We start from the raw sequence: 18,432 nt of genomic DNA on the forward strand, positions 1-18,432 counted from the left end.
AAAAAAAAAAACTGCTTTATTTAAAAGCAGTCACAGACATGGTGGTCTGCAGTCTCCAGCAGGCCACCATCCCTGTGAGTGCTGCGAGTCTCAAGGGAGTCGCAAATTGCGACCCACCTTATTCATTTTAATGAGGTGGGCCTTTGCGACCCCCTTGCGAGTCGCAGATGGTGTCAGGGTCACCATCCTACATTCCAATTTGCGACTCGCAAATTGCGAGTCCCTCTGGCTCGCAATTTGCAAGTCGCAAATTGCAATATACCTACATCTGTCCCAAAAAGCTTCATCCTGTATGTGCATGTATTTTTAAACGTAATAATACACCTGCCATTCACCAGGGCAGTATTACACCTTCTACGAGTTCCGTTTTATCAGAATGAGGGAGTTTGAGTGCCCGATTTCCTCATATCTTGCCTCTTTTTGACTCCTATTTGCACCAATACCAGCATTCCCATGGGGTTTAGGATTAGGGCCTAAATGTATGATTTCCTCCCTGTAAAACATCCACAACAGCTTCTACACCTCGCCCCCCATGACTGCCGCTGTCACCACAACCCCCGACTCACCGGACCCCAGCCACACCAACCTCCTGCTCTCCTGGACCCACATCAGCGACGATGATACCATCAAAACCATGAGCTCCATTCACTCCGGCTCACCCTCCGACCCCTGCCCTCACCATGTCTTCAAGAAAGCAAGCTCCATCATCGCCCCCCAACTCCGAATGATTGTCAACAACTCCTTCGAGACCGCCACCTTCCCGGAAAGCTGGAAACACGCCGAAGTCAACGCCCTGCTAAAGAAATCCAAAGCAGACCCTAGAGACCTCAAGAACTTCCGGCCCATCTTCCTCCTCCACTTCCCAGTGAAGGTCATCGAGAAGATCGTCAATGGTCAACTAACCTGCTTCCTTGAAGACAACAAAACACCCTGGACAGATCGCAATCTGGTTTCTGTAGCAACCACAGCACCAAGACCGCCCTCATTGCTGCCACCGACGACATCAGTACCATGCTAGACAGAGGCAAAACTGCAGCCCTCATCCTCCTAGACGTCTCAGCTGCCTTCGACACCATCTGCCACCACACCCTACCCACACGCCTCCATGACGCAGGGATCTGCCACAAAGCCCTGGACTGGATCACTTCCTTCCTCTCCGGCAGAACCCAGAGAGTCCGCCTCCCTCCCTTCCTATCTGAAGCCACCAAGACCATCTGCAGCGTTCCCCAAGGATCATCCCTCAGCCCAATCCTTTTCAACGTCTACATGGCACCGCTCGCCAACATCGTCCGATCACACAACCCCTACATCGTCTCCTACGCCGATGACACCCAGCTGATCCTCTCACTCACGAAGGACCCCGCCACCGCCAAAACCAACCTCCACGACAGAATGAAGGCCATCGCCAACTGGATGGAGAGCAGCCACCTGAAACCGAACTCAGACAAAACAGAGATCCTCATCCTCGGCTCCAATCCCTCCACCTGGGACGACTCCTGGTGGCCTGCCACTCTAGGAACTGCACTGACACCCACCAACCATGCACGCAACCTAGGATTCATCCTGGACTCATCGCTCACCCTGACCCAGCAAGTCAACACCATCTCATCTTCCTGCTTCAACACCCTCTGCATGCTCCGCAAGATCTTCAGGTGGATCCCCACCGAAACCAGAAGGACGCTCACCCAGGCCCTCGTCAGCAGCAGACTGGACTACGGCAACACTCTCTAAGCTGGAACCACGGCCAAGCTCCAGAAACGACTACAATGTATACAGAATGCCTCCACAAGCCTCATCCTCGACATCCCATGCCGCAACCACATCTCAGCCTACCTGAGAGATCTACGCTGGCTCCCCGTCAACAAGAGGATCACCTTCAAGCTCCTCACCCACTCCCACTAAGCACTCCATAACGTCGGCCCTGCTTACCTCAACAAACGACTCACCTTCTACTCTCCCAACCGTCAACTCCGATCTGCCAACCTCGCCTTCGCCACCGTCCCTCGCATCCACCGGACTACCGCTGGCGGCAGATCATTCTCCCACCTCACCGCCAAGACCTGGAACACCCTCTCCGTCCACCTACGACAGACCCAGGACCTGCTGACCTTCAGGAAGCGCCTCAAGACCTGGCTGTTCGAGCAGTAGCCTCCCCTCCCCCAAGCACCTTGAAACCCTCACGGGTGAGTAGTGTGCTCTACAAATGATTGATTGATTGATATGAGGTATCTGTGTCAGAGGGGTCCTCCCCAGCCGGCACTCTGTATTTTACCATGACGTCTGGAGTACTGCGATCAGATGTGAGAAACATGGCATTTGTAGGATTGCTGCTTGTGTGTTAGGCAATTAGTGAGGCTCACCGCACTCAATATACAGCAAATTCATCTGTTCCCCTCCTGGTCTCCGTTTTTTTTAATTCCATCATTAGTATGTAGTCTAAATGTGTACAAAGTACAATATTTGTGCTATTTGAAGAATACTGGAACCCTTTTTAAATACAACCATTTTATGAATTATTTTAGCCAGTTAACTAAATCGCTCATTATACACTATAGTTGAATGAACACACCACTGCACAAATACAATTTAAATGAAGACATAAAACAGTTGTTTCGATGCTCAAGCTTCAATCCAAGTGAAAAAGCGCTGCCACGTTTTGAATTCTCCCAACACGCAGAACACGGCCAGGTTTATTTTGAACGACAGATAGAGAAAGGAATTATAAAACCTAAACCAATATTTCGATCCTGATTTAAAGGTGGAGGGTGTGTCATTACTAAATACAGTGAAAATAGCCAAGGTACAGAAATAGGATGGCAATTATTTTATTCATTGCCTATTTCCGCATTTTCTCTGCAAATCATAAAGGGTGCAAGTGAGAAGCAACCTCCTGCCACTTCTCAGAGGTGGGAATTCTGAAGCATAGTGCAAGTACATTAATTTAATAAATGTAAACATATTGTGCTGGAAGGATTAGCTTGGACATGCACTGCAACAGCTACTTTCTGACACGGGGCAATTTACATCATCGTAGACATTACTAATCACACAACTGTCGTAACCCCATTGATAACCTTATTGGGTTGCATAGCTTAATTCCCATGCCATGGCTAAAAGACCCCAGTGGATGTCAATCCACCAAAAGGCCAGAAGCAGCGGATGTGACACCACGAGCTTCTTGACCAGTGGCATAAAAAGAAGTGATGTTATGTGTCTTAAGCCTCATGACATGACAGGAAGTGACATCACTAAAGTAAGAAAAAAGTACAAAAAGTGCAAAATTCTATAATATTTTTAGGATTCATAAAATAACCAAAAACTACTATATGAGTTGCAAGCCTATTTTAGTTATTAATCCATTGAATGCTTTGGTCTCGTCCTCGGCACAGCCCAATCGTGCTAAGGACGAGATCACCTTGTCCATGCAGCTACTGCGGGGAATCTCTCTGGTGCATGGAAGAGAGTGGTTCCCATAAGCTCCCTCCCCCCTGGTTGGTAACAGAACATTTTCTCCTGCCATCCAGGGCTCCTCCCAGGGCGATCCCATGATAACAGCGCATTCTGTGCATGCTGATTTTAATGGGGGTACGCTGTTTACACTATGTAAGCAGAACACCATGCAGGCTGATCTGTGTAATCGAGATCGGCCTGCAGCAGGGGGGTGGGAGAGGCATCGGAGGAGAGGTAAGTGTTCTCCCTGTCTCCCAGTGCCTCTCCCATGTGGTCTCTTGCAGGACTCGCACAGAGAGCACGTTCTTCCAGCAGGGATCCGCACTAGACACTAGGGATGGCTGCATTTTGTGGAAGGAGACTCCCCATCACCCCCACCACCACCACCACCATGGCCCTAGCTCGCACTACACCCCAATTAAAAATCGACTCTCCTGAGGGCCGATCACATCGATCTGCCTCCATCCAGGGCACCAGGGCAGCGGATTACCCCACTAGACACCAGAGATTTGCTGCATTGGCGGCACATGTATTTTCTATATAGTTGTTCGGCACATGCTTAGAAGGAGCAGCTCCACCCCCACACTGCCATGGGGGCCTAACTCTCATTAACCCCACAACTAAACTGCCTCCCTTGGGGGCAGATCATGTTGGTCTGCCTCCCAAGACAGAAAATTACCCCACTACACACCACACATTGATTTTATTGACTGGCCTAGCTCCCACTGGCTCAAAAAAACATATGTCCTGTGGGCAGATCACAAGGGAGAATAAAAAATAAAGCACTAGCCAGTAGGTCACCAGATTCAATGTTGGTTGGTGCAATGGAGGACACCAATGTCGACATTTATAGTGCTGCTCTCCATTCTAAGTATGAGGAGTTGGAATCGGCTAACAAGTCTTTGTAATTTGGTTTTGTTGAAATTGCTATTATTCGCTTTTTTGCACAGCCCTCCAGGATCTGCCTCCCCAAAGAGATGTCTCTGACAAAACTGGTCTAGTTTCTGGCACAGCTAAAGGTTGCTAGAGGTAGACTGACTGATGGAACAGCTAGATCACATATGAAGATAAAAGATGAAAACGTATTCTCCAGTGAACCTATCATGACTCAAATCAGTGACCTTGCAGTTCGTCTTATGTTTTCTTTGAGCCCCTGTGGAGCAGACTGATGTCACCTGCCTGTTCTGTACCTAGCTTAGTTGAAATAGCCAGAAGATCTCCAGGGTTTCTATTTTGCATATAATTATTCACCTATGTGTGCCAGATGTTAGAGGGCTCTGCCTTCACAGAGCTTCCCTCCCCACTTCTGTAATTAGCCATTTTATTGGGCACCTTTGCCAAAAAAGAAATTAAACTTCTTTCTTTTGGTGGCATATCGTGCAAGATTTTCCCCCATATTGTCCCCTGGTGTGGTAAAAGTTTGATATTTAGTTGCTTTCCATTTACTCTTCCATTTTGTGGCTTTTATGGGTTGTTACAAGGGAAATCCAACATTGTCAATTATTTTCTCTCTCTATAGTGCAACATGATCTTTGAATATGCTATTGATAGGAGAGCTCTGCTGTGTATTGTTTTCGGGCAGGGAAGAAGTTCAGTTGTATTGCATTTTTCGTATGTTTGTACTATGTGTTGGTAGAACTTATCTGTTACTGTTATTGGCCACTACTGTAGTTGATGGCCTAGGGAGCCTACAGAGGCATTGTGATTTTTACACATTTATGCACACTGAGTGGAATGTATTTTTCCCCGTCCACACTTCATTTCTAATAATGTCACTTATAAAAAAAATTCTCTTTATATTTTTCTCATTGCTGTGTAGGGTTTTGTGACTGTGTTAATGTTAGTTCCTGGACCAACTTCTGTGTCTGCCTACTATTTGTTGCAGGCGAGGCACTTGAGTGTAGAGTTTGTTGTATAACTAGTACAGCTGCCATTTCAAAAACGTCTCTTCGGTATGAGTGTGGCTGCCCATTCTGGGATTTCTCTGTTATTATATGATGGTGCTAGCTTCAGTTATTTGTCTGAGTTATGTTTTCACAGTTTAGTATTACAGTGGACGTGAACATGTTTAACTATCAGCTGTTGCCACTTAAATATAAAATGTTTGGCTGTTTCTTTTGCTTCAAAGCTGTATCCCTGGGGATAACACTCATTAACTTATTCTTTCTTGCAGATTTTATTCTGATTTGTTATATTTGTTATCAAGAATTGGTCACTCTGAGTGGAACTGGACTGAAGTTGTATAATGAAAATGTTTATAATGGAATTCACAGAACGTGTAAGCACATTTTTCAAATGTCTAATTATTTTGTTTGTGTGTTTTAACCCCGGGTGTGGGTTTTCTAGAGCTAATTTATATTGGAGAGTGGGCATTGTATTTTCAGATACTTTGATGGTGAGGATGTATGGCTGGTTGGTGGGAACACTTGGATAAGGTTATTACGGGGGCATACCACTTGCATGTGTAATGCCTTTATTTTGGGATGTTTATTCAAGGATGGTGGGGTCCATTTAGTGGATGTCCCTTTGCTTTTCAGGTTGTTGAATTATAACGTCTAATGGTACTGGAAGGAGTTTAGAGGGATGGTGTAGATACTCCGCGTTGTATTTTGAAATGTTAGGATGTTATAATATTTCTTTGTTTCCAGATACCTTAGATGAGAGTTGGTGTGAGTTGTGCTGGCGCATTATCACTGGTCCTGCTGCTGAGGTGGACAGCATGCTAGAGGATCTGTAGAAAACAGGTGTTTGGGGGAGGGATAAACAATATACCAGAAAATAAGGAACCTCCATTTGCCATTAATGAAATATATTTGAAAAAAACAAGAATTTGATTCAGTGCGCTGAAGAATTACTCTGAATAATTTTAATCATTAGTTTATCCTAAGCTCTAATAGTCAACATATATCTTGATAACATGGATATTCATGAATAAAGACATACAAGAAACGTAACAAAGTCTCAATAATTAAGACAAATAAAATCACATTAATATAAAGAAGTCCCAAATCAAAAGTTACAAATTAAATTCAAAATATTCTGCTACCGGGAGCATAGTACATACAGACAATATTTTGCCCACACAGTTTTTTTAGCTGTTCATGGACAATTTATTCCTAGAACAACTCGTTCGGAAGACCACTTTGTATGCTGAGCAATGTTTGAGTGGTACATGATCTGCCGGGTCCTCGGAGGAGCGGCTTATTCTAGGCGCAAGGGCACTTATGCTCCCATCTGCCCTGTAAAGCCTCAGTGGGCTGCCTGGGCCTGGAATGGAGTCCCCCCACCCCTCCTCCAGTGAGTACGGACCTTGGCATAAGGGGGGCAGGTTCCCCACATGGGACTTTGACATCAGAGCCTCTGCTGACGGCCTGCTGTTGAGGGGGGGGCGGTGGTGTCCTCTTCAGCCAGGCCCAGAATATGAGAACGAAGGCTGTACATAATGGCTTGAGGTGGCGGGCTTCGACTGTCAAGGGTGCCCTCCCCAAAACTTTTACAGCCTGGGGGAGCTCATAACCTAACCCCCACGTGCTGTTGTTTCATAGCCCTATTTTACTGCACACAGGCACATCCAGAGGTCTGCGTAGCCCCTTCTGTGCTAATACAGTAACTCAAATTGACTGTCTCTCGCCACGCTACTGAGCTGGGCCGACCCGAAGTGCAAGGAAGCACACGAGAGATTGGGGACTGCGTTGTCTGCTGCTGGGGGTGCTTGGGCCTCCCATGGGGTGCTTTCAGTACGGCGGGGCCCAGACTGGGTGCATAGCTACTGGAACCCACTGGAGAAGAGCTCAATCTGCAGCAGAATTAGGGCCCCCGTCCCTTCACCTCCAGGACAATCTGTACCCTGCGCCGGCACTGACCCCACTCCTCCTCCTGCCAGATTCACCTGATCGGCCTACCTGCCCAGGAGGGCCCCTCTGACAGCAACACCTGAAAGTGCAGAGCACGATCGAGGAAGAGGGATCTATCCGCCTGCCTGACCCGGACTGACCACGCACTCTCGCCTAGAAGCTATGTTGTGCCTTAAGTCTGCTAAAGAAAGCCCTGTGACCTCCTAGTGGAGCAAGACCCCAGTAGCGGACATGGAAGCAAAGGATCTTCCGCCACCGGCTGATGCAGGGGGAAATCAAGTGGCCATCACGCAGGATTACATGAATCGTTTCCTTTGGGAGATCTGCTCTGAAATCGGATCCCTTAAAACAGACTTCAAGTCATGCCTCCAGGATCTAAGCTGGGAAGTCTCGGGGATCGGTACCTGTGTGGATGATGTAGAGCATACAGTTGAATCCTGAATGGAAGATAAAGCGATGCTATGGCGCATAGTTGTGATGCTTGAGGAGCAGAAGTTTGGAGGTGCAAGCCAAGCAGAAAGATCTAGAGCTGCAGGAACAACATCTGCATCAGGTGGATGATAAGGTTTCAGAGGGCGATATCCTTATGGCATTCTCAGTGAACCCTTGCAGACAATGCGTGACGGCGCTCACCTTTTGTGCCTTCCACATGTAAGCCAGTGTGTAAGAAAGAAGATATTTTGCAAAATGTTCTCGGAATCACAAGCTAGTATAAGTACCCAAAATTCAGAGATATACAAATAACCACTGCTCATAAAATCAGTATCTTGTGTATATTCCAGAAATACATGTTTTCCTCATACTCATTTTTTACTCTTTATATTTTACCATATGATTTGTTCTACACTCTGTGCACAGTGAAAAACTGTTGCAAGATGCCGCTCAGTTGTTGACTTGGGGTTCCTCTGATTTCTGGAGAACCTACAAACCCTATATATCCCGGCCACTAAAGGAGTCAAGCAGACGGAATGGTAATTTACTTTTGCAAAGTCGCCATTGTGACAGGAAGGTAAAGATGAAAACGTAGTCACAAATGGCTGTTTTTATCTACTAATTTTCAATACTTTTTTTATTTCAACACTCTTCAGAAAAACCTTGAGGGATCTACACAAATAAGGCCTTGCTGAATTCGGAATTGTGTCTACTTTTCAAAAATATATAGCTAGAAATGTTTTTTAATACAATTCTGCATGTTCCTGGAAGCTGGGAAAATTGTGATAGCACAGTAAATCTTTGAGTGATACCATTTTAAAAAACACTTTTTGAAGAGCACTTTTGCCCTATATTCACAACAAAAACAATATTCAGCTATAGTTAAACAATTTTTCAGTCCCATCAAGGGGAATCCACAAACCCTGGGTCCCCTTAGATTGCCTATGATGTTGGGAAAAAAGGATGCAAAGTTGGCATCAATATCTTAAATGGGAAATCATTTATAGAGACATAAGTGCAAAGGGCACCATATAGCAAAAAAGAGGTTAGCATACTAGAGGAAAGAAGGCTTAGCAGTTTAGGGTTTAAACATACACCAACAGGGTTGCTCCCATGTTTGGGATGCAGCCAACACAAACGCAGGTCACCCATCATCTGCCAATCCAAATGTCCATGCTGTGCTGCCCAAGTAGGGCAATAACTGCCTGAAATGAAAAGGCACAACTACGGTTCGAATGTGCTGTCAGGCAGATCGTTTTGGAACAGCATGTACTGCTTCAAGAGTGCAGGCTTCAACCATACTAATGGGAGGGGAGGTAGCATTAGTTCAAACCTAACTCATCACACAAAGCTGATACAGAACGGACAGTACTAGTGCAAACATTTATGCTGTACCGTAGGCCACGCACTGAGGGTAGTCTAGGCTTTCATCAACAGGAGAAACCTTTTTTCCCAAAACTTCCAGCCGACAATACTTTTGAGTGAAAAACAATATCTGCACTGTTTGGTGCTTACATTCATATGCTGCTCATCTCACTGTAGCCATCAGCGTTGACTGTATACAAACGTTCTCAGATTAACGTGCCAACCTTTCACTTTCCAAATGCAAGCACCAGAATGGCCCAATTATGTACACACTTGAACACAATGCTCAAGTTAGGCACACAGTTCCATTCCAAACAGTTTACAGCATTGAGTCAATTCTTGCAAAAATGATATTATGGAATCATGCAAATGAATGCGGAAAATCTCTCAATACTTCAGGGTCTTCTACGCATTCATAAGCCTTCACAAGAAAGACTGCAGCTGGGCATGGGATTTTATTTTCCATAACATATAAACCTTACTCGTCTTCACGATCTGTACTTTCCAAGTAAATTGCCAGTCATAACATGGTTGGCAGTCTATTTCAAAGGACGGGATATTGAAAGCAAAAAAGATACACAGATCTCACAGTAGCCAAACGTCCATGTCCTGTCTTTGGCCAAAAAACATTTTTGGTTCAAGTACTTGCTGTTTTGCTACATACTGTAGGCTAATAAAAATATAGAACAAGTGAAGATGATCATTATGGCATGTGGCAGATTAGCAACCATACTAATGAATTAATTTACCTGCTTAGCACACCCTGCATGCTGACTGGCCGTAGGCCCACCTTTTTCCAGCCTTTATGTTCCTGCTCCTCTACCAGGAGCACGAACGCCGGCGGCGATGACCACAGTGAGTACTGCACCTACGACACAGGGGAGGAAAAAAACAGTGACACACACACGCAACACGCCCACCCCCACCCTCACCCACGACAACACACACACTAATACAGCATGATACATTACAGTTACACCCCCCAACCACTGGGCCCAAAATGCATGGGCGAGGCCCACACAAGATACCCGAACAAGACGGAGAGAACACTGCAGGGGCATCAGATAGAAATAAAACAGGCACCTCAGGGGGAAGGGAAAGGGGGGGCACCTCAGCCGGTTGAGTGCACAACGCCAAATCCACAAGGGGGCCCCATGCCCACTGTTCAATCCTGGGGAGTGCAAAGCCACAGTCTCTCAAGTCTCTACAGTGGGTGGTTTGCCCACTGTTCAATCCTGGGGAGTGCAAAGCCACAGTCTCTCAAGTCTCTACAGTGGGTGGTTTGCCCACTGTTCAATCCTGGGGAGTGCAAAGCCACAGTCTCTCAAGTCTCCCAAGTGGGTGGTTTGCCCACTGTTCAATCCTGGGGAGTGCAAAGCCACAGTCTCTCAAGTCTCCCAAGTGGGTGGTTTGCCCACTGTTCAGTCCTGGTGAGTGCAAAGCCAAAGTCTCTCAAGTGGATGTAAATCTCCACTGGTTCTGGAGGGGGCCTTGTGCCCAGAGTGCTTCATCCTGCAAAGGACTGAGGTAGTGGATGTCTTTCTCCACTGGTTCTGGAGGGGGCCTTGTGCCCAGAGTGCTTCCTCCTGCCAAGGACTGAGGTAGTGGATGTATCTCTCCACTGGTACTGGATGGGGCATTGTGCCCAGAGTGCTTCATCCTGCTCGTGGCGGCCTCAGTAGCGTCAGAGCTTTTGGCGCTCATGGGCCTGCGGTGCTTGTTGTAGCGGTGTCTTTGGCAGCGGTGCTTGTTGTAGCGGTGTCTTTGGCAGCGGTGCTTGTTGCGGCGGTGTCCTTGGCAGCGGTGCTTGTGACGGCCGTGTCTTTGGCAGTGGTGCTTGTGGCGGCGGTGTCCTTGGCAGCAGGGCTTGTGTCCTCCCATCTTTTACATCAGTGGGTGCTCCGTCTGTGATAGGCCCCCAGGGTCCGTACGTCATTGGCGATAGCACACCAAACATCCTTCTTCTGGTGGGCGCTGACCTACAGGAATTGTACAGGGGAAAATGAAAAGTTATTACCAACTGCACCGTCACAGTCATTGGCCCGCATCCCTACCCTTGCCATGTGGCACATGCACTCACCGTCGTTTCATGCACGCCTCATTCTCCCCCACCCCATCTTTCATCCACCCCACTCCACACAGGCATTGCCCATACAGCATGCTCACAGTGTACTTACCTGTTTGTCTGGAGGACCATAGTGTAGCGTGTACTGGGGGAGGACCCCATCCACAAGTTTCTCCAACTCCTCCGTGCTGAAGGCAGGGGCCCTTTCCCCAGACGCACAAGCCATTCTCTCTTCCAGACTGAGGTCAGAGCAGCACTTGCAGTGTAGGTCCTCTCCTGTCGAAGATCAGGTACCAAGTGATTGAACTGATAGAAAATGGCGGTCAAGTCCGCGGCGGGCGTACATCGTCATTGGCTCCTCGGACCCATAGGGTCCAATGTTAACCAATGCAGAATTGCGCTGCGGTCTTCGACCGCCTACCGCGACGGTGTACAACACCAGCGCAGTTACCTCATATCCTATTGTCCCACTTTACAGATCAGGCAGCCGCCATTTCAGGGGCCCACATGGCTTTATTTTTAACTCCGTCACACATACCTAGGCCTTGGCTCAACACGCATAGAGGCAAAATTCGGGTTATTAATAGTTTTCTGAGTAAGCTGTATTTACGTACCTCTGAGTTGGTTGACTCTGTGCTCGCTGTTGTCCTCCATAGGCACTGTCCGCTGGGACATGTGAGGAGATGCCGGCATCCTCCGGTGTACCGACCACTGGTGGACCTGTCGACAATGGAGGAAAAACATGTAATCATCACCTACAGGCTTGATCGTGCCACAATCATGGAACTGTGTGCCCATTTGGAGCCATACCTGATGTCAGTTATCCGCCATCCCACAGGGATCCCCCCTCAAGTGCAGGTGCTGTCAGTACGCCATTTCCTTGCAAGTGGGCCATTTCAAACAACAGTGGCCATAGCATCAGGGATGTCCCAGCCTATGTTTTCCAACATGTTGTCTAGAGTGTTGTCTTCCCTGCTGAAACACATGCGGAGCTACATCATTTTCCCTCAGGTGGAGGATTTGCCTACAGTGAAAGGTGAGTTCTATGCCCTGGGACATATCCCCAACATGATAGGTGCCATTGATGGGACACATGTGGCCTTGGTCCCCCCGCAGGAGTGAACAGGCGTACAGAAACCGGAAGAGTTACTATTTGATGAATGTGCAGATGGTGTGTTTGGCAGACCAGTACATCTCCCATGTTAATGCCAAATTCCCTGGCTCAGTGCATGACGCTTACATCCTGCGGAATAGCAGCTTACCTTATGTGATGGGGCAACTACAGAGGCACCGTGTGTGGCTACTAGGTGAGCACCTGGAACCAAATCAGTGGAAATAGTTGTCTGGGTCTGGGGATATCCCTAAGAGTTAGTGTGTGTCTAACAGTTGTCCCACGCCATTTGCAGGTGACTCTGGTTACCCGACCCTGTCATGACTACTGATCCCAGTGAGGAATCCCAGGACAAGGGCAGAGGAACGCTACAATGAGGCCCATGGGCAAACTAGGAGGATTATAGAGCGGACCTTCGGCCTTCTGAAGGCCAGGTTCCGGTGCCTCCATATGACAGGTGGTTCCCTATTCTACTCACCAAAGAAGATCATCGTGGCCTGCTGTATGCTTAACAACTTGGCTTTGCAACGACAGGTGCCTTTTCTGCAGGAGGATGGTCTAGATGGAGGTGTTGTGGCAGCTGTGGAGCCTGTGGACAGTGAAGACGAGGAAGCAGAAGAAGAGGACATCGACAACAGGAACTCTGTGATCCTGCAATGCTTCCAGTGAGACAAGAGGTAAGAAGGCAAACCTGCCTACTACATGTACTTTAACACTACTACCGCTCTACTGTCTGTACTTTTCACCCAGTGTATGGTCACTGAGTTGTCACTTTCTCTTACGATTTCAAAGATGTGGGTCCCACTGTGTGACATTTGCTTTGTTTCCTCATGGACAAGAGCTGTGTGACACAGGTATGTTGACATTACCATTGAAAGAGCATTTTGTCACTGTAATTGCTAATACACTAATTCGAAATCACAGACAGACTCCAGATTGTTTTGTGCTTTAAGGGTGTTTATTTAAGTGGTCAATATTGGAGGGGGTTGTTAAATGGTGGGGGGTGATGGTGGAGGAATGTCCATGGCAGAGTCCAAGCTATTAGTCTCATAGGTGCATTGTCCAAAGGGGCATAGGAAGTGGAGCTGGGGCAGTTAAAGTATGGACAGGGTGACAAAGTGGGACAGAAGGATGACAATCAGGGTGGTCTCATTTCTTGGCAGAGGACTTGGCATCGTTCTCTGTCTTTGTCTTGGATCTCAGGGACCGTTTGCGGTGTGGTTCTCCATCTGCAGGGGGTGGGGTGCTGGTGTGGTGGTCCTGTGGCAGTGCCTCCTGTCCACTAGCGCCAGCGGAGGTGGTGGGCAGTTCATCGTCCAGGCTAGTGTCAGGGGCCCCTTGGTGTTCCACAGTGTCCCTCCTGGTGTTGAGGACTTCCTTCAGCACCCCTACGATGGTGCCCAGGGTGGAATTGATGGCTCTGAGTTCCTCCCTGAAGCCCAAATACTGTTCCTCCTGCAGCCGCTGGGTCTCCTGAAACTTGGCCAGTACCATTGCCATCGTCTCCTGGGAATGATGGTACGCTCCCATGATTTTGGAGAGGGCCTTGTGGAGAGTGGGTTCCCTGGGCCTGTCCTCCCCCTGTCGCACAGCAGCCCTCCCAGTTCTCCTGTTTCCCTGGGCCTCTGTCCCCTGAACCGTGTGCCCACTGCCACTGCCCCCAGGACCGTGTTGTTGTTGGGGTGGTGGGTTAGCCTGGGTTCCCTGTAGTGGTGGACACACTGCTGATTGACGTGTCCTGGGGACAGAGGTATGGGCCCGCTGGGTGGGTGCTGTGCTGGTGTTTCCAGAGAGGGGAAGCTCTGTAGTGGCCTGTGACTGTGTGAGTGGAACCGACTGTCCCAAGGTCCCAGATGGGCCAGGCTGGTCGTCTAGATCCAGTTGGACAGAGCTGCTGTCATCACTCTGGGCCTCTTCTGTTGGTGGTGTGGACATGTCTGGACCCTCCTGTCCGGTGACGTTGGGTAGGGGTCCTGCAGGGGTGTAAAGGCATGATTAATGCATCTGTGTGTACCATGGTGTGCAATGGGTGGGTGACCGTGTACCCCAGTGCTTGCATTCCTGTGTAGGACCTTGTGTGATAATGGTTTAGGGGGGTGTATGGGTATGTGCAGTGGCCATGCTTTGGTGATGGGTGTCCATGCTTTGGTGTTGCATGCAGGGCTTGGTGTTGGGATGGGTAGTTTGTGATATTGGGACATTTGTGAGGAGTTGGACTGATGGGGGTGAGGGCAAGGGTGGGGGTATGTGATAGCATGCAGGTAGGGTGGGGGATGTAATAGTTAAGATTTGACTTACCAGAGTCCATTACTCCAGCTACTCCTGCGAGGCCCTCAAGATGCAGAATAGCCAAGACTTCCTCCTCCCATGTTGTTAGTTGTGGGGGAGGAGGTGGGGGTCCGCCGCCAGTCCTCTGAACCGCGATGTGGTGTCTTGAGACCACGGAACGCACCTTTCCCCGTAGGTCGTTCCACCTCTTCCTGATGTCATCTCTATTTCTTGGGTGTTGTCCCACTGCGTTGACCCTGTCCACTATTCTTCGGCATAGTTCCATCTTCCTAGCTATTGAGGTGTGCTGCACCTGTGATCCGAATAGCTGTGGCTCTACCCGGATGATTTCCTCCACCATGACCCTGAGCTCCTCCTCAGAGAACCTGGGGTGTCTTTGCCGTGCCATGGGGTGGTGTGGGTGATGTGTGGGGTGGTGTGTGTTGTGATGTGTGGGGTGATATTTAGTGGTGTGTTGTGTGAGGTGCGTGGATGTTGTGTGAGTGATGGTGTTGGGTGCCTGTGGATGCTCGTTTGTAGATGGTGGTGTCTCTCTGTGGCCTTCATTCACAATTGTGGTCGTAAGGGTTTGTGGGTGATGTGGGTGTGTGTTTTATATTGTATTGGGTGTGTGGGAGTGGTGTGTGTATGTGTATCAGGTGTGTATATTTGGAATTGTCCAATGTGGATGTGTTTTGTAAGAGTGTGTTTATCTTGTGCGCTGTGGTTTGTACCGCCAATGAAATACCGCGGTTGAAAGACCGCTGCGTGGATTTGTGGGTCGTGACAGCGTGGGCGTATTCCTGTTGGCGTGACGGAGGAGGTTTTGCTTTCGCCAGTTTATCACTGACCTTTGGTGTGGCGGACTTGTGTGGGTGTCTCAATTTTGGCAGATTCCGAGCAGTGGGTCATAATGACCGTGGCGGAATTCCGCTGCCGCGGCAGTGTGTTGGCGGTCTTCTGCAAGGCGGTAAGCAGCTTTTACCGCCAATGTTGTAATGACCCCCATAATATCTCTCAACCTTGCGAATGTATGTGAAGTTTGTGTTGCAAGTAATAATTGTGTCCCTTTGTTTCTGATCAAACTGCATCTCTATATATGTTTCCCAGTTAGATCACTATGAAAGTTTGTATTTGCGATCTTCAGAGTGTTTGTTAAGTAGCATATGTAACCTCAAGACCATGTGCTGTGCTGTCCGAAGTATTTGGTGAAACTTCTCCAATCAGATCAGTGGGCTCAGTCATAGGTGAGGATTTAGGCCCCCATTATGACACTGGCAGTAAATCCCGCTTACCGCCACACTGACGGCTGCAAACATACCTCCGCAGTGGCGGATATCTGTTCACCATATTATGACACATACGCACCAATCCAACAGAATACAGCCACATACACAAATCCACCAGACCAAAGGTCAGTGCTAAAGTGGCGGTCCCAAAACCCATACCGTTACGCCAACAAAACAATGCCCATCACATTATGACCCACGAATCACCATGGCGGACATTCAACGGCGGTAAGCCATTGGCAGTACATACTGCCGCGCTCAGAATGGAAACCCACATACAAAACAACACCACATTGGCCAATACCAAATACACACACCTGACACACATACACACACCACACCCACACATCCACACCACTATAAAACACACACCCACAGAACACACAACCCCTGACGAACAACAATTGCCACCAGGAGACTGAGAAGAAGAGCACAGAGACCACTTACACCCATACACCCCTCACGCACTCAACATCACACACCCCATCACATCACCCAACACACCCTCACAAACACACATCAAACAACACCCATGGCACCACAAAGGTACCCCCGTTTCACTAAGGAGGAGCTAAGGCTCATGGTGGAGGAAATTGTCAGGGTAAAGCCACAACTCTTTGGAGCACAGGTACAGCAGATATCTATAGCAAGGAAGATGGAGCTATGGCGGAGAATCATGGACAGGGTCAACGCCGTGGGACAGCATCCAAGAACAAGGGACGACATTAAGAAGAGGTGAAATGACCTACGGGGGAAGGTATGTTCCACAGCAGCAGGATACCAGCTCACCATACAGAGGACTGGCGGTGGACCCCCACCTTCTCCCCCACATCTCACACCATGGGAGGAGCAGGTACTGGCAATACTGCATCCTGAGGGACTCACTGGAGTTGCCGGAGGACTGGACACTGGTAAGTCAATATTTACTACCTATCACCCCCCAATACCTGCATGGCATCTCACACCCACACCTTCACTCCCATCACTCCACTCCATCCCACACACTGCACCTACACATCTCACTAATCCCAATGCCAAGACCTGCAAGCCATACCAATGCATGGACACCTCTCCAAACCCTGCATGGACACCCATCACTAAGGCATGCACAGCATAGGGAAACTATCAATCCCACAATAAATCACCATACACAAGCAAAAGCTGGCAGGGCCACACCAACCATAGAGGGGAAACTAGGGAAATACAAATGTCATACACTTGAAGCATAACACATCATTTACATCCCCACTGGTACCCCAGCCAATGTCAGTGCAGAGGAGGTGCCACCACTATCCAGTCCTCCAACATAAAAGGCCCCCAGTGATGACAGTAACTCTGGACTTCTGGATCTGGAGGACCTACCTGGCCCATCAGGGACCACTGGACAGCTGGTCACCCAAGCCCACTCACAGACCACCACAGAGCCTCCCCCACCAGGAACCAACACCACAGCACCCACCAAGCGTACCCACACCTCTGTCCCCAAGACATGCCAATCAGCAGTTTGCCTACCTGTACAGGGACCCCAGGCCACACCTCGCCTACAAGACAATCAGGGACCTGGGGTTAGTACCAGTGGGCACACCGTTCAGGGGACAGAGGCACAGGCCAACAGGGACACTGGGAGGACTGCTGTGCGCCAGGGGGAGGACAAGACCAGGGAACCGACTCTCCTAGGGAGGCACTCTCAGAGATCCTGGGAGTCTATCAACATTCCCAGGATACGATGGGCCAGATCCTAGACAACGTGCCAGAGAGCAGGCGGCCACACACTATCCTATTTGGCTAACAGCAGAGGCATACAATAACATACTCTGGGTGGGGACCAAGGCTCACCTATAAGCCACACCCTGTGCCTCTGTAGTTGGCCCATCACATTTGGGATGCTGCTATTCCTCAGAACATAGGCATCATGCACCGACCCAGGATATTTAGCATTGACATGGGAGATGTACTGGGCCGCCAGACACACCATGTGTATATTCATGGAGTGGAAACTCTTACGATTCCTGTAAACCTATTCATTCTGCCGGGGGGGACACACGCAATATGTATTTTGTCAATCGCACCAAAAATATGGGGATATGTCCCATTGCATATAATCCTACCTTCACTGTGGCCAAATCTTCCACCGGGGAAAGCAATGTAGCTGCGCATGTGTTTTCCCAGGGCAGACAACACTCTTGCCAGCACGATTGAGAACATTGGCTGTGACATTCCTGCTGCCAAGCCCACTGTCATTTGGAAAGAACATGTTGCAAAGAGTACTGATAGAACCTGCTCAAGAAGAGGAATCCCAGTCGGATGACGGATAGCTGAGATTAGGTCAGGCTCCAACTGGGCACACAGCTCTGTGATTGTGGCCCTATCTAGTCTATATGTGAGTATTATGTGCCTGTCCTCCTGTGTAGCTAAGTCCACCAGGGGTCTGTACAAAGGGGTATGTCTCCACCTCATATTCATCCGCAGCGGTAGGTATCTAAGGGGCACAAGAGTGAGTAGGCTGTCACAATTTGAACAACTATATCACAACAGCAGTCCACATTGTGCAATCATGAACTGGGACAGTGTAATTTTAAAAGTATGTGTCTATTTATC

The 18,432-nt window shown here is 48.6% G+C and overlaps 1 protein-coding gene across 1 annotated transcript in view; it reads right to left on the reverse strand.

Annotated features, from left to right (window-relative positions):
* MAJIN (membrane anchored junction protein) overlaps window positions 1-18,432 on the reverse strand; it is a 378,916-nt gene that overhangs the window by 281,813 nt on the left and 78,671 nt on the right. The window lies entirely within an intron of this gene.

This window comes from Pleurodeles waltl, chromosome 9 (genome assembly GCF_031143425.1).
Source record: "Pleurodeles waltl isolate 20211129_DDA chromosome 9, aPleWal1.hap1.20221129, whole genome shotgun sequence".
Taxonomy (NCBI): Eukaryota; Metazoa; Chordata; class Amphibia; order Caudata; family Salamandridae; genus Pleurodeles; species Pleurodeles waltl.